Source organism: Ambystoma mexicanum, chromosome 2p (genome assembly GCF_040938575.1).
Source record: "Ambystoma mexicanum isolate Mex_15411 chromosome 2p, UKY_AmexF1_1, whole genome shotgun sequence".
NCBI lineage: Eukaryota > Metazoa > Chordata > Amphibia > Caudata > Ambystomatidae > Ambystoma > Ambystoma mexicanum.
The window spans coordinates 163,767,374-163,779,515 of NC_090923.1; positions in this window are offsets into that span (position 1 = coordinate 163,767,374).

The window sequence follows — 12,142 nt, forward strand, 5'->3', positions numbered from 1 at the left end:
GGTTGCAGAGTTAGCGGGAGAGGAGAGACCGAGCAACACAGAGAAAAAGGGGAGTATTGCTGAATAAGACACGTGCATGGGGAATTAGAACATACTCTCAAACAGATCTTTGGCTGGCATTATAGATGGGGTAATCAGACAGGGTTTGGAATGGAGAGGAATGGTGTGGAATGGAGTTGCTATTAGATTGCTTGCATTAGAAGCTTGTAAGGCTTATAGTTATTGCATTGCATGGTATATTTGCACCAAAAGCATAAAAGGTGCAAATTCAAGATTTGCATTATAGTAGTGTTTGCATCATGCATTGCTATGTATGCATAAAAGTGTTTCTATTGTTGAATCAATTCATGTGTTTTCTTTGTGTCTTATGTTAGTGTGTCCATAGGAGTAATTTAGGAGTAATCTAGGAGTAACACAGTGCACAAAGGCCCTGAGATACAAGAGCGGGGGGGGGGGGGGGCATAGTGATCCACCCCACAAGATAGAAGGTAGATTTGTTTAGTTTTCACAATAGACAGAATCAAGCCCACACCTTTCTTGCCCCCATTGGTGCAGTTGCATTCTGCTAGTCCTACTATAGATCGACCTCCCCTTAATGCCCCAGGCACTCCCCTGCATCCCAAGGGCCAGTACAGCCAAATAGGTATTGCACAAATTACTATGTCTAACCACCTTGACACTAACCAAACTCCATTGCTAACTCTATCCTCCTTGACCTGCCCTTGCCCAACACTAACAAGAAATATAAGACTCGGCACAAGACAAGGCAACACTTATAAACCATATCCTAGAACATTACCGCCCACCGCTCCCACACCACTCCCAGAAAAAAGAAAAAAAACTCAGAAAGCATCTAGGAATTCGAAATCTACTTCTATGACTTCCACCTCACCTAATACACATGCCCCAGATAACAGCCCTACAACGATCCATGGAGCCCTGATTAATGCTAGGTCCCTGGTAGCACATGCAATCAACATCGCAGATCTTATTGTAGAGAAGAATCTAGACTTCCTCGCCATCACTGAGACATGGCTACACGCAGCAGCAGTTCCATCCCTCCTCATTGCTACTCCAGACAAATACTGTCCTCAGATCAGACAGAGAATCTTCCAAAGGAGGGGTCATCGCCTTTATTGCCAAGGCCACCCTACGACTCAGAATCATACCACACACGCTCACAACATCATACACGCTATTGACAGTGAAATTGCCCCTCAATTCCTCACGTACTATTACAATACATCTCATCTACAGAGCACCTGGGTCTATAGGAGCCTTTGAAGAACAAAATTAAAACCTTATTATCAACTAACACTAAGCCTTCATCACAAATCCTTCTACTTGGCGACTTCAACCTAGGTTTCAATGACCCCGCAGACCAACATGATGCACTGACTCTAGCGACCTCCCTGTCGGAACAAGGCTTCACACAGAGAGCACTCCTCCCCATGCATGAAAAAGGAAGAATATTAGATTGGGTAGCAGACTACAACTGTGTAACCAGCATATCTTCCATCGAACAGCAATCTTGGACTGATCATTCCCTACTGACCTTTACTCTACAAGATTGCATACAGCCCACCAAAGAGAATACTATCGCACCACCCATCCCAACCAGAAATAAAAAGAACTTAACAGTAGATAAACTTATATCTCTCATCCTCCCCCTGACTAATCCTTTACCGGCCTCTCCCGATCCATCAGAATTAGTTGACCTCTATAACAAAACCATTACCGCAGCAGTGGATGCTATTGCACCACTAAAAATATGTAAAGGTAAACCATTAGCGCATCTGAATTCTTGGTATACCCCCTATCTAAAAAACCTGTGGAATGAAAAAAGGAAATGTGAAACCATCTGGAAAAAAAACCCGCTACAGCCAACAAAGATGCCTTGCTTTAAGCCTCAGCTGTCTATAAGGATGAAATTCTATCAGCCAAACAAGACACGTATAATGAAAGGATAGAGAAAGCGAGCTCCAGCACTAGAGAACTCTTTACTATCCTAGGAGAACACAAATCCCCAAACCAGCGACATGTCCATGAAAATGTCACACTCCCTAAACCTTCTCATTGATTCAAATTCAGCCCAGTATCTATATAGGAAGTAATAAAAACGATAGCCTCGCTCAAACCTTCCAACTGCCAAGGTTATGCCTGCCCAGCATCTGTCATAAAGGAAGCAGTTAATGTACTTGCCAACTTTATCACCTCACTAATCATTGCTTCCTTCAACACATGCATTGTCCCCACCAACCTAGAGAGTTCATGGGTACTCCCTCTTCTAACAAACATCACCACCAACTTTAGACCTATCACAACAGTACCATTATTACTAAAAATGATTGACAAAGTAGCTTATAATCAGTTAAAAAAATACCTGGAAACCAACAAACTACTCAGACTTCGCCAATCTGGCTTTAGACCCCAACACGGCACAGAAACAGCCCTGATTGGTCTAAAGATTCAGATTGACGACCTGAAAGATAATGGGAATTCTTGCTCCTGTTGTATCCGTCTGCCACTTTTGATCTGGTTGATCACAAGGTTCTGTGCAAGCACCACTCCACAGCGGCATACTTTTCAACAGAAGCAACAGCATGGATACAATCCTTCTTAAACAATAGGACCATGAGAGTCTTTTCAGTGTCAGCCGCAGCTGACCCTATTCCCATCTCGCGTGGAGTCCCACAAGGTTCATGTGCATCACCTACCATGTACAATGTGTTTACCAAACCATTGTTTGATGATGTAGATAATCTGGGTGTCACATAGCCTAATTATGCAGATGACACCCAGATCCTTATCCCCCTGTCAGGCAATTATGATGAAGACTCAGCTCTTCTAAACAAAATGTACCTTATCATTCAGGCCTGGATGGCCACACACGGCCTCTGCCTGAATGATGAAAAGACCGACTACTCCTCCTAGCAAACCCTACTCACTTTAAAGAATTGAGCGATCAATACCAAGCTTTCAATATTTATGGAACAATATTAAGGTCCCAAAGAGACAAAAACTGTGGGATTCTATCTTGACTCCTCCTTGAATATGCACAAACAGACCAATGCCTTAGCTTCGGGAACGGCATATACCTGCAAACTTATTCATGCTTGCAAATCTTTTCCCGCCACAAACAGCTGCATAATGCTAGCCAGGGCACTAATATTTTCTAAAATCGATTATTGCAACGCACTGTACCTAGGGGCAAGCAAATATATCATCAAAAAAACAGATCCTGCAGAACAATGCGATCCGAACTGTATTAAGCATACCTCGCAGACAACACTTATCTGCCACAAGACGTGACATCAAGTGGCTCTCTATTAAAGAGAGACTACAATTGAAAACAGCTTTGCTGACCTTTAAATGTCTCAATAACCTACCCCCTCAGTACCTAGTTGAAATATTTACCAAAAATACCCCAACTCGACTTACTAGATCTTCTAACTCAGGCTGCCTGCAAGTGTCTAGGAATAAACTGAAAAAGGCTGGTGGCAGTATTTTCCCAGTTATTGATGCCCAACTGTGCAACTCCCTACCCACTTCACTTAGAAACAACCAGTCATTTTTTACATTTAGAAAAGATATGAAAAACTGGATAATTTCCAACAATACTCCGTACTAATCACGGCACAAATTTGCTGAATTATACTTCTGCATAATGTTCACTAACGACAAGACCTCGATGCATAATTCTAACTGTACCAGCCTACTGTATAAATAAATCTTGTCCCTGTAATTATTGTAAACGGTATTCCCATACACTGTATATCTCTGGACTGTACACCAAATATTTATTGTAATAGCATTCCCTGTATTGTATATCTGTATATCTGTATTTGTGTATATCGGTACTGCCCATTGTATATGCTATACTGTGTGTAACTAAGCAACTGCATAACCTTGTAAATGCGCCCAGGTACCTCCGGGTTTAGTGTGCACAATAAATAATAATAATACCATTATTATTATTTATTATTATTATTATTTGTAATACCTGCAGCACTGCTCGATCTCTTGTATCCCAGGCTGCGTGCGAGGCTCAATCTTCCAGAAACGCCTTGTCGTTACCCGACAATGGAATACAAACCTCCTAGCATTCACAACCCCTTCGACACTTCAGGACAAACAACATATTCATTATATTCTAACATTTTCAGATCAGTGCCATGACCCTACCTTGCACCATCCCGAATGCAGGAAACAAATGCTTACCATCCATCCGGTAAAGCTAGGAAGTTGTACAAACAGATCCCTGTTAGCATTTTTAATACTTACCAGCATTGACAGCAACCTCTGCCTTAGTCACACAGACTACAGAGCTATCCCTGCAGAACAAAGACTCGTTATCAGTAAACATCCTCCTTCGTCTTACGTACTTCCAATAAGAAGGTAAGAAGCGTTCTTGCCTCCTCACGTAGCGCAGAATAGTACTCTACTTCAATCATTCTGTTTCCCTTTGAATAGATACAAATTCCCGCCTTGGCTCACAAGGTCGACACAGATCACCTGTGTAAAGACAACAAGGGTACTTACTCTCTCTTCATTCCAATCTCAATATTCCTTCTTAAAGAATACTGATACAATAATTGTATCTCTATTCTCCAGGGAGTCGTCCAGGACCAGGACTACTGATGAATAAGCTGATCGACCTGCAGCAGATTCCCGAAGTCCACAACAGATCTGTCCTCTTTATTCCCCAGAGGGTTTCCCTGTGGGACAAGAGTGTTCTTACACCGTTATCCAGTGGGGAGGACCCACTTCGCGCAGGGGGTTTCTTGCAGCACGGGGTGTATCCCAGGATGAGCCAGGTTAGTCACTTGTTGATTATCCTTCAGTTACAATCATACATGTATATTTGGTATTTTTAGTAACAACAGTTTTACAATGTGTGTTTTCATTGAACACATATCATGTATATATGTGGGCAGTTGAAGGGAGAAGGTGTAGGGCCGTTTGGGGAGAAGAGTGGTGGGTGAAGGTGAGGGAGAAAAGCAGGTGGAGAAGTGGGATTTGGGGCAGTTGAGGGAGAAAGGGTGGGGGCCAGTAGAGGGTGAAAAGGCAGTAGGGTGCTGTGGGCAGTTGAGGGTGGAGCATTTGATGGATAAGGGGGCAGTTGGGGGTGAATTGGAGTAGTTGATGGAGAAGGAGGCAGTTGGAGAAGGGGGTGCTTGGGCAGTCGAGGGAAAAGGGGGTCCTTGGGGAGAAAGGAGTTGGGGCACTCAGGGGAGAAGGGAGTTGGGCAGACTGTTAGGAGAGAAGTTGTGCAGTTGGGGCAGAAGGGGCTGTTGAGAGAGAGAAGGGGCAGTTGGGGAGAAGGGGTTGGGCCAGGGAGAGGGGATGTATGGCAGTTGAGGGAGAAGGGGAAATTGAGGCCAAGGGCGTGGTGGGGCAGTCGAGGGAAAGGGGGCCCTTGGGGAGAAGGGAGTTAGGGAGGCTGCTAGGATAGAAGTTGCGCAGTTGGGGGAGAGAGAAGGGGCAGTTGGGGAGAAGGGGGTGGGGCAGTCGGACAGCGGATGGTGCAGCAGTTGAGGGAGGAGGGGCAATTGGGGAGAAGGGGGTGGTGGGCAGTTGAGGGAGAAGGGGGCACTTAGGCGGAAGGGACTTGGGCAATTGAAGGGGATGTGGGCTTTTGAGCAAGAGGGGGTGGGAGCTGTTGGATGAGAAAGCGGGCAGTTGAGGTAGAAGGGGCAGTTGGGAGAGAAGATGGTAATTAAAGGAGATGGGGTGGGGAGCAATTGAGGGAGAAGGGACAATTGGGAGAAGGGAATGGAGCAGTTGAAGGTGTGGGGGCAGTTGAAGGAGTAACTTCAGTGGAGGGAGTAGACATTTGGGGGAAAGGGGGTAGGTAGTTGGGAGAGAAGTGGTGTGTGGTAGAAGGGGTTAAGAGTCAGATGGGGAGAAGTGGCCAGTTAAAGGAGAAGCAGGCATTTTATGGTGAAAGGGTGGGGAGCAATTGAGGCAGAAGGGCCTGGGGGCAGTTGAAGGGGGTTGCGGCATTTGCGCAAAATGGGGAGAACGGGATGGGAGCAGATAGGGAGAAGAGGATGTGGCAGTTGGAGAAGGCGTGGAGGGCAGTTTGGGGAGAAGGGTGGTGGGTGCAGGTAAGGGAGAAAAGAGCAGTTGGAGAAGTGGGATTTTGGGGAGGTTGAGGGAGAAGGGGTGGAAACCAGTAGAGAGAAAAGGCAGTAGGGTGCTGTGGGCAGTTGAGGGTGGAGCATTTGATGTATAAGGAGGCAGTTGGGGGTGAATGGTGGCTGGGAGTAGTTGATAGAGAAGATGGCAGTTGGAAAAGGGGGTGTTGCAGCTGTTGAGGGAGAAAGGGGCAGTTGGAGAAGGGGGTGGTTGCGCAGTTGAGGCAAAAGGAGGCACTTGTCGGAGGTGAATACTAGCTTTTTGTAAGCATGGTGTTCAACAATTTTGAATAACCAGATAAAATTAAACCATTTGAGTCAAACTAGAAGCCATCATAGGTAGCGAGTTTTATTTCTTTGCCGACTTTCATTGCCCAGTAAGAAGTGCCATTTGATGCTATTAGAATGTGTAATATTAATGTTTGTGCTACTATTTCAGTGTTCTGGGATTGAATGGATTTGCATCAGTAGCTGGCCATCAAACACTGCCTGGAACTGGCTCTTTGGTGGAAAACACAAGAGTGCTTTAATCTGATCCCAGTCCTGGTCCAGCAACAGCATCAGAGAAGTAAGCACCCATGAGTAAAAAGGAAAGTTGGTTGATGCCTCCATTATAAATGCTGTATTTCTCAGTCAATATGCAAGTGAAATCTTAGTCTTCTCCTGCCTCCTCTCTCCCCTCTTCCCCTAGCATTCCTGTGAAGACATCTTATGGTTGATACCCTTGTCAAATTTGCAATAGACTATATGTCTAAGCCTACAGCGCTATAATTTTATGAATTGTGCTTACAGAGCTGTTTCACCAAAGAACGATACAATGTGATTGAATACCCAGTTAGGCAGAAAACTAGAAAAGCAGTAAGGAAACAAGATAAACAGACCCCCAAAAAGAGAGAATATACCTGTGGATGTGATTTTATAAAATATTGAAATCTGAACAATTTCCATATCTTGATATAGATTTTCAGTTTTGAGAAATGTAATCATTTTTCATTTCTTATATGGTCAGAGGAAGATTCTTCTTCTTACAGACCTCATGGTGAGCCCTGTGAAAACAAGGGAGATTGTGATGACGGCAAAAAAGAGAGACAAGCAACTTGCCACACTTACCTGCTGAACAAACTGCTGGACCTTGAATGTAGCAAAATGACAGAAAAGGGAAAATTAACATTTGATTGTCATCGATAAGAAGCTATAAAAGGTACATAATGCCATTCAGAACACACGTCTGCTTCATTTCCTCCATGCGTCCCTGTGCCAGGCACATATTCAGCAAAGTTATAATGCTTGTTGAGCACCTCCTTTCAAGATCTACCTGTTGGTTAGATATTTTTTGCTAGCTCTTTTCAAGCTATTTTTACAGAATTCTTCCTTTTTGCATTTCAGAATGTATCCGTTAAAGCAGCGGAAATGGTCTTCGCAGAACTCTCTGCTGTTGAGTACTCGAAAACACTGCCAAACAGAATTGGGATGTACCGACTGAAGCGGAAGGCACCTGACTTGTCTTTCTCTATGCAAGTCTAGTCGCAATTTAAGGAATGCAAATAATGTGTCTTATTTTTCAAAACATTTAGTTATTGCATTATAAAATGCTACCTGGGCTGGTACAGGGGATCTCCCTTGCTGCCTAGGCTTATTCTGCCCCCCGCCCTGCAGGCCCTATTGCTCCCTGCGTTGGGGCTGGGTCTCCCCCTCCCCCTTACTCCCTCACATGCTTTTGTGTTATCCCCTCTCCGACTCTCTTGATGTATGGGGTGGTATTCCTCCCCTCTGCGCCCTGGGCTGGGTCTGTGTTTTACCTCTCCTCTGCTCCCTAGTCTAATTCTGGGTCACCCCTCTTTTGCTCCCTGGGATGGGTCCACGTCACCCTCGCCTTTAGTCTCTGGGCTGTGTCTGTGTCCCCACCCCCTCTTGCTCCCTGGGACGGGTCATGCCCTTCCATCCCCCAGCTCCTTGGGCTGGGTCTGTTGCCCCCCCGCCCCTTTGCTCCATGGACTGGTTCTGGGTCCCATCTTACTTCCTTGCTCCCTGCATTGGTTCTGGATCTCCACCTGATTCCCATGGGCTGGGTACCCATCTGGCTGCCTGGGCTGTATCCGTATCCCTCCTTCACCCTTGCTCCCTGGGTTGGGTAACCACCTGAATCCCTTGCTCCCTGGGCTTGCCCTGGGTCCCCATTTGACTCATTGGCTGGTGCTGGTTCCTCACCGGACTTCCTTGCTAGCTGGGCTGAGTCTGGGTACCTTCTACACAATTGCTCCCTGGACAGGGTTCTCAACCTGACTCCCTTGCTCGCTAGGCTTAGCCTGGGTCCGCATTTGACTCCCGGGCTGGTATTGGTTTTTTTAATCCATGCATGTCCACAAATTGTAAAGCACCCAGTTCTGGGATTGCTACAGTCATGCTTGTGTGCTATGTACACAGTTTCAGGTTGAACCTCATTGTGCCTCTTTTAATATTTTAATAAATACAATCGAACAGAAAGCAGGTGTTCTGTATTTTTTTTCTTTTTTTTTTTAATAGTATCCCCTTAACCTTGCTGGACTTTCATATCATTGTACCCAAATGACTAAGACCCAATGAGTGTAATCACTTTTGGAGGGTTTCTTTTCAGGGTTATAGTTAACATCGTTTTTGGGATTTTTAGTGGATTGCTTGGGGATTGGATCGCTTCTACCAGGAAGGATTTCTAATTAACATGTTTCTGGTGCATCAAGCCAAAAGGAAGCCATTGCTTTTGGATTTATTCGGGATTGCATTGCTTTTGGATTTTTAGTGGATTGCTTGGGGATTGTATTGCTTTTGGATTTTTACTGGATTGCCTTGTCACAGGTTTCCCCCTTTCTCACCTGTGTTTCATGCTTGCTGAATTTCTTGGAAGGAGTCTTCTTGCGAATGGATCGTGTTTTGTACAACCCCGTACGCGCCTCTTCGGGTTGCAGCGTTCGTTCAGCGTTCTTCGTCCAGGGCCGATAGGAAACTCCAGGAAGTCCAGGAACGAAGGAGGAGTACTCGGAGGCGGATACACGGATTCCAGGATACAGGATAAGGAGGAAGGGAAGATAGGAGGAGGAAGCGAGGGTCCGAGAACCAGGAAGCAACAGAGTTCAGCGAAGGCGAACTACGAAGCACACGTCTAGCCACAGCAATCAGTAGCGTTGAGACGCGTGTGGCCACAGGGCGGTGGCCTCTTTATAGAACGTGCTATGTCTGACGTGAAAGCTGGTAGACAGCGTTCTGTGTTTAAAGCCCATGTTGGAAGTACAGCAGAGTGTAAGTCCCGATGTGTCAGGGACCAGGAAGTCCAAAAGGGGCGCGTCCGACAGTTCATGACAGCATGCCTCCTCTGAAAACCTGTCCCACCGGGTTTGCCCGGGTGAATGAGATGGTACCTTCTGAGTAATCTGGGGGTGTTTAGGTTCGAGATTGGTTCCCAAGTGCGTTCACTGGGAGGGTATCCTTTCCATTCAACCAGGTACTGAAGCTGACCACGTTTGGATCTTGAGTCACATATTCTGGAAACTTCATATTCCAGTTGGTCATTGACAAGTACAGGGTTGGGCCAGAGGGTAGTCCGGGAGGACTGGATGTATGGTTTCATTAGAGACATATGAAAAACGGGGTGAATTTTCTTCTAGGAGTCTGGTAATTTGAGTCGGTAGGCCATTGGGTTAATGATTTATTTTATGGAAAAGGGCCCATAGTACCGGGGAGCCAGTAGATGTCGGTCGTAGATGTCGGGGCAGTAGTTTCGAGGACAGCCAGACCTTATCTCCTACTGCGTAGGAGGGACCTGGTCTTCTTTTGGAATCCGCATAATGCTTGGCATGAGTTCGGGCCCTTTCTAAGTGCTCTTTGGCTTCCTTCTGTACATTGATGAGAGATTCGATCCAGGAATCAACTGTAGGAACAGGTGTAGGATGTGTGAGGACGGAAGGTAGCACCAAAGGGTGAAATCCTTAGCTGTAAAAAAAGGGGCTGGTCTTGACAGCCGAGTGATCTGAATTGTTGTAGGCAAATTCCGCCACAGGTATTAGAAGTGACCAATTGTCCTGGACCTTGGTAGTGAAGCAACAAAGATATTGTTCCAGGGTTTGATTCACACGTTCAGTAGCCCCATTAGTCTGTGGATGATACCCTCAAGAGAGGGCACATTGGATTCCTAGTATCCGGAAAAGGTGTTTCCAAAATTGAGAGATGTATTGAGGCCCTCTGTCTGATATGATCTTGGAAGGGAGTCCATGAAGTCGGAATATGTATTCCAGGAAGATTCCAGCAAGTTATGAGGAAGATGGTAGTTTATATAATGATGTAAAATGAGCCATATGAGTGAATAAATCTATGGGGACCAGGATAGTCGTGTACCCCCTGGAAGGTGGTAATTCCACAATGAAGTCTGTGGCAATAATCTCCCAGGGCCTTGTTGGTAGTGTGGGCTGAAGTAGGAGACCTGCTGGTCTTTTGTTATCATGTTTGTTTTGAATGCAGACTGCACAAGCTTGGATGTACAATCGTATGTCAGTCTTCATTCTCGGCCACCAAAATTGTCTTTGTATTAGACAGTGGGCGTTTGTGATGCCACAATGTCCAGAGTGAAGGGTATCATGGCAGAGGGTTATTATCCTTTGCTGTAGTTTCTGTGTGGGGATGACTAGGCTCTTGTCCTTGAAGAGATATCCATCCTTTGTTCTCAGATTCCATCGATTTTTTCCTGAATATTCTTTCCATAGCTCAGAGGACTGGGTTTGTATTCGAACATCGTCCAGGAGGCTGATTGCTTGAGCTACAAATATCGTGTGGAAAACATCTTAGGGAATAACCGGTCTTCAAGAGTTTCATGGTCAGGACGTCGGGTTAAGGCGTCAGCAATTATATTCTGTGTTCCAGGAACATGATGGATCTTGAACTGCCGCCTTCATGTCCGTGTTGACTTCAGTTAGGTGGCGTCTCAATCTGTCACAGGTTTCCCCCTTTCTCACTTGTGTTTGATGCCTGCTGGATTTCTTGGAAGGAGTCTTCTTGCGTACGGTTCGGGTTTTGTACAACCCCGTATGCGCGTCTTCGGGTTCCAGTGTTCGTTCAGCGTTCTTCGTCCAGGGCCGATAGGAAACTCCAGGAAGTCCAGGAACGAAGGAGGAGTACTCGGAGGCGGGTACACGGATTCCAGGATACAGGATAAGGAGGAAGGGAAGATAGGAGGAGGAAGCGAGGGTCCGGGAACCAAGAAGCAACAGAGTTCAGCGAAGGCGAACTACGGAGCACACGTTTAGCCACAGCAATCAGTAGCATTGAGACGCGCGGGGCCGCAGGGCTGTGGCCTCTTTATAGAACGTGCTATGTCTGACGTGAAAGCTGGTAGACAGAGTTCTGTGTTTAAAGGCCATGTTGGATGTACAGCAGAGTGTAAGCCCCGATGTGTCAGGGACCAGGAAGTCCAAAAGGGGCGCGTCCGACGGTTCATGACATGCCTGGGGATTGTATTGCTTTTGGATTTTTACTGGATTGTTTGGGGATTGGATTGTTTCGGGATTGCATTTTTCGGGAGTATATTAAGCCAAAAAAGGAAGCCAAATGCAACCCACCGAGTACAATTGGATTTTCTGCATTTAAAGAGGATTTAAATGTTTGGGAAAATCCTTTAGCAATGCACTTTCAATCAAGATTTCTTTGGTAATCGTCCAATCGTTGCTTCCTCCAGTCTTACAAAGCCCATGAGCTGTCGTTTTTGCACCTCATATCCAACAGGAGCTTCATCGTGTTAGTCCCTTTCCAAGAATGCCACTCTATCCATGTTCCAGCACCTGACATCCTCCAATACTGCCTAACTTTCAACTGTTTTAGGAACCAGTTGAGGTCAACTATATAATGTATTCTTGCACTTTGCTGGCATTTTTACTTTGACGCCATCTCCTACTTGGAGACCAGGATCTTTGACAGCATGTCCACATATTGAATCTTAATCTTTGCATGGCAAGGTCTCTTAGGCGTTTTGTGGTTTTCCT